Consider the following 6,000-nt stretch of genomic DNA (forward strand, 5'->3'; position numbering starts at 1 on the left):
CCATGTGCATCTCAACACTGAGGTACAGTCAAGTCCTATTAGATGCACCTCAACACTGAGGTACAGTCAAGGTCCAGTCATATGCATCTCAACACTGAGGTACAGTCAAGGTCCAATCATGTGCATCTCAACACTGGGGTACAGTCAAGGTCCAATCATATGCATCTCAACACTGAGGTACAGTCAAGTCCTATTAGATGCACCTCAACACTGAGGTACAGTCAAGGTCCAGTCATATGCATCTCAACACTGAGGTACAGTCAAGGTCCAATCATGTGCATCTCAACACTGAGGTACAGTCAAGGTCCAATCATGTGCATCTCAACACGGAGGTACAGTCAAGTCCCATTAGATGCACCTCAACACTGAGGTAGAGTCAAGGTCCAATCATGTGCATCTCTACACTGAGGTACAGTCAAGTCCTATTAGATGCACCTCAACACTGAGGTACAGTCAAGGTCCAATCATGTGCATCTCAACACTGAGGTACAGTCAAGTCCCATCAGATGCACCTCAACACTGAGGTACAGTCAAGGTCCAGTCATATGCATCTCAACACTGAGGTACAGTCAAGGTCCAATCATGTGCATCTCAACACTGAGGTACAGTCAAGTCCCATCAGATGCACCTCAACACTGAGGTACAGTCAAGGTCCAATCATGTGCATCTCAACACTGAGGTACAGTCAAGTCCCATCAGATGCACCTCAACACTGAGGTACAGTCAAGGTCCAATCATATGCATCTCAACACTGAGGTACAGTCAAGTCATATTAGATGCACCTCGACACTGAGGTACAGTCAAGGTCCAGCCGTATGAATCTCAAGACTGAGGTACAGTCAAGGTCCAACCATGTGCATCTCAACACTGGGGTACAGTCAAGTCCTATTAGATGCACCTCAACACTGAGGTACAGTCAAGGTCCAGTCATATGCATCTCAACACTGAGGTACAGTCAAGTCCTATTAGATGCACCTCAACACTGAGGTACAGTCAAGGTCCAGTCATATGCATCTCAACACTGAGGTACAGTCAAGGTCCAATCATGTGCATCTCAACAGTGGGGTACGGTCATTGTCCAATCATATGCAACTCAACACTGAGGTACAGTCAAGTCCTATTAGATGCACCTCAACACTGAGGTACAGTCAAGGTCCAGTCATATGCATCTCAACACTGAGGTACAGTCAAGGTCCAATCATGTGCATCTCAACACTGGGGTACAGTCAAGGTCCAATCATATGCATCTCAACACTGAGGTACAGTCAAGTCCTATTAGATGCACCTCAACACTGAGGTACAGTCAAGGTCCAGTCATATGCATCTCAACACTGAGGTACAGTCAAGGTCCAGTCATATGCATCTCAACACTGAGGTACAGTCAAGGTCCAATCATGTGCATCTCAACACTGGGGTACAGTCAAGGTCCAATCATATGCATCTCAACACTGAGGTACAGTCAAGTCCTATTAGATGCACCTCAACACTGGGGTACAGTCAAGGTCCAATCATATGCATCTCAACACTGAGGTACAGTCAAGTCCCATCAGATGCACCTCAACACTGAGGTACAGTCAAGTCCCATCAGATGCACCTCAACACTGAGGTACAGTCAAGGTCCAATCATATGCACCTCAACACTGAGGTACAGTCATGTACCATCAGATGCACCTCAACACTGAGGTACAGTCAAGTCCCATCAGATGCACCTCAACACTGAGGTACAGTCAAGTCCCATCAGATGCACCTCAACACTGAGGTACAGTCAAGTCCCATCAGATGCACCTCAACATTGTGTTAACGCATTCTGCCTAACCAAGTGTAAATAAATGCAATGAATTTTCCTCGGAAGCAGAGGTCGGAGCTCTGATTTCACGTAACAGCTGCAAACTGTAACTTAATTACCATCCACTAACACGTTCATGTTGTGTTGTACCGCAGTAGTGTATTTCATCATTCTTAGTTTTACACCACATTCTGAACTATTTCAGCTGTATGGTAGCGACATGAAAGTCACAGAGTCTGAAACAGGCAATCCAGTGATCAGCAGCATGAACATCGATCTACACAACTGGGATACAATGACATGTGTCAACCAAGTCAGCGAGTCTGACCTTCTGATCCCGTTAGTGGCCTTATGACAAGAATAGTTGCCTGTTATGGCACGCTACAGCTTACGGTGAAATGACACCTGGTCGAGACAACATTACATGATCATTATACGAGCTATGTATCGTAACATGAATAGAAAAACGATTTAGGACTAGATTTGTTTTAAAAAGTGAAAAGAAAAAAAGTGTTATACGCGGAGCTAAAGGCTGAAGAGACGTGCACGTGTTGTGAATTATTTACGTGGTTTGAATATTGATCGGGATTTGCAAAAGCTTCCACATGGTAATCTCTGAGCTAGCGTTGGGCGACGGTGGTAGCCTGACAACAACAGACGTACGTCTTCAGCGTTCAGCTCGATCATCGTGCTTACTCAGCAGTCAGTCAGATTATATATGCAGCGCATCGACAACCTGTACTACTTATTCTGAAGCTAGCTGTTACTACTGCTGCTGCTGCTACTGCTACTGCTACTGCTGCTGCTGCTGCTACTACTACTACTACTACTACTGCTGCTGCTACTGCTACTGCTGCTACTACTACTACTGCTGCTGCTGCTACTGCTGCTGCTACTGCTACTGCTACTGCTACTGCTACTACTACTGCTGCTGCTGCTGCTACCGCTGAAGCTACTGCTACGAGTATGGCTTTGAATATCTTGACTACTACTCCTACTCCTACTACAGCGACTGCTGCTATCACTACCACTACTGCTACTGATGATGATGATGATGATGATGGTGATGATGATGATGATGATGATGATGATGATGATGATGATGATGATGATGATGGTGGTGGTGGTGGTGGTGGTGGTGATGACGACGACAACGACGACGACAAATGTATTGATAATACTATCACAGATACTATAACTACTGTTTATCACAGATACTACTACTACTACTGCTACTACTACTACTACTACTACTACTACTACTACTACTACGAGTATGGCTTTGAATTTCTGACTTCTCCAATCTTCATCTATACGTACAGGTGGACCTTTGCATCACTCACTCTATGACAAGAACTTATTTGGACGAATGATTTGACATGCGAACATTAGAAACCCGGTATTCCTGTTCCAGAACAGGTAAACTATGTACCTCTGCAACCTGAGAGTTGGGTACATGTGGGAGGTGACTGAATGAATTACCTTCCAGAACGGTCGGCTCAGGTGTCTGCATCCGACACAATCACCGCGACTGATGCTGAAGACTGATTGCTCACGTCGTGTATTATTGACGTCCACGTCGACAGCTGATGCTGACACCGTCGGTAGACACATACAGTGTTCCAGCTGTACTCATCGCATTAGTTTGAGATTGGCTGGGAGGGGGTGGGGTGAACGATATCACGGAGACAGTCAGCCCCACTGATTCCAAATTCAACAAAACTGCACACGTCTGCTTGTTCCAAATATTTCGCATTTAAAAGTAAGCCAATATGCCGGAAAAACATTATTAGCAGACCCATAAACATGACACACACATTTATTGTTTGTTTGTTGATTAACAATGCACTCAGCTACATCCTAGCTATAATTAAATCAGTTTGTAAGTAATCGTGTCAGGACCAGACAATCCAATGATCAACAGCATCAGTACCGCTCTATGCAATTTGGAAACAATGACGTGTGAACCAAGTCAGGGTGCCCGGCCACCTTATACAGGGTGCCGCAGATCAATTACAACCCGGATCTTCACGGGTAGATAAGCACCCACTAAAGCACAACTGCTTATATTTACTAAATATACACTTATGTATTCCGGTGGAGCGTCCACGTCACAGGTGAGAAACTATCGCACACAGATAGTCCGAATGACCAAAATTACATAAGTTCATGCTTACGGTATCAATCACAGGATTTGCTGGTCTAGACTAAAATACTATGGACTCTTAGATTTGGTAAAATCTAAAATTGACAGCATTGGGCATACATTTTTTTTATTTTTGTGAAATAGGAATTGGTGGACTGAGATTAAACCCTAAAATTAAGTACTCTTAAACAAATATATTTAACTACAAGACAAATCCTAAAGGACGCCAGGCTAGCTATTCTCGAAACGTTCGCAGCTCTAACTTCTTAAACCCACAGTTAATACATCTTTTGTGAGCTATATCGGGGGTCTGGGTGACTAAGGAATTTGACAATCACACATTTCAGTGATCTATGAATTAACGAGTCTGTACTAGACACACCAACAGATCTTGAAACGCCGTGTCCTATGTTGTCGGGTCCTGTGAAACTCTGTCGACCTTGGTACTGAGTGAGTGAGTGAGTGAGTGAGTGAGTGAGTGAGTGAGTTTAGTTTTTACGCCTCACTCAGCAATATTCAAGCTATATGGCGGCGGTCTGTAAATAATCGAGCCTGAACCAGACAATCCAGTGATCAACAACATCGTTCAGCGTAATTGGGAACCGATGACGTGTGTCAACCAAGTCAGCGAGTCTGACCACCCGATCCCGTTAGTCGCCTCTTATGACAAGCATAGTCGCCTTTTATGGCAAGCATGAGTTTCTGAAGGCCTATTCTACCCCGGGACCTTCACGGGTACCTTGGTACTGGCCAGGGGCCATATAATTGATGGTCTCTAGTACTTTAAACTCTTCGTCCAGTGCCTTCATAGGCGGCAATTCAATTCTGGGATACCCGCTGGCCATCTGGAAGGTATCCGGAGGCTATTCTTGCCGCAAGACTGTTTTGAGTCCTTAAACCCATTCAAGTAAATAATAGTAATTCTATCCTTTAAAGAGGTCCTTTCATAGACCTCAGTGTGTTATTTATATTTTTAGTAATGGTCATTTCAACTATAAATTATTATCTTGGGGACTTGTGCGTCGTCTATCCCGGGACCTACCACTGTGGTTTATTTCTTTTAAAATACGCTAATGGTATTAATCCAGGTGAAAACAAACTCACGGAAAAAAACAACTTAGTACTCGTCACCAAGGTAATATAGGTAAACCGAGTTAAATGTTGGACTACGCTAACCAATATGAACGACAAAAGACAGGCGAAAACAAATGACGATATGCCGCTTGGACTTATGCGATCAAGATAAATGTTTTCAAGTTTGGAAACGACTGGATTATTGAAGATTTGGGCAATGTTAACATATTGTCTATTCATACCACATATACAACGCGTACCTGGTTTTGAAACACAAAGATGGCATTTGTCAAAATAAAAAAGGTAAATGGAGAATTCAACTTGCACAGTTGTTTTACAGATCTTAAAAGTATATCGCACAGAAGTGACTGAAAACTGTGGTTCTCATCAGTCTATGGTAGAAATTAGGAAATGAAGAGGCTGTCAATTATACCACAAGTCCGCTTAAAGGAACTGTCTTCAGTTCAAAAATCACTCTAATTGAAAATGAATATCATTAATTTTTATACTTGTATGTTTTGCATTTCCTGAACAAAACAGCTCATCGATCCTACACACTATTTAAACCCTTTGCTGGAAACAAATCTATGCTGGGCGTCATCTACGAATAATATAGTTTAAAAAATACTGTAGTTAAAATTAAAAGTTGAATAGTTAAAATTTGTATTTACCGCAATGAATTTGTTCAAGTGACATCACCAATAATTGCCCTCCAATAATATCTTTTTCATAAGAGGCTGTGGTCTTTGCCTTGAAATCAAGATATGTAAATAGCAGTGCGCATACCCTACTTGTATTAATCAAACCTTATCCGTCTCTATCAGTTAATTGAGACCTGTGAAGGAAATATTGCCCCTCGTGGCATTGCATTTTTCTATGCAGTGCCTACGGGAAGGCTGTGGGCTTGTTTCGTAAAGATCTTATATCTTATCTTCTGGTCGTGGGAGATAGTAGGACTCTTAATTTGGTAGGGTGACGTGCCAAGACATGCCTT

This window comes from Haliotis asinina, chromosome 5 (genome assembly GCF_037392515.1).
Source record: "Haliotis asinina isolate JCU_RB_2024 chromosome 5, JCU_Hal_asi_v2, whole genome shotgun sequence".
Classification (NCBI taxonomy): domain Eukaryota; kingdom Metazoa; phylum Mollusca; class Gastropoda; order Lepetellida; family Haliotidae; genus Haliotis; species Haliotis asinina.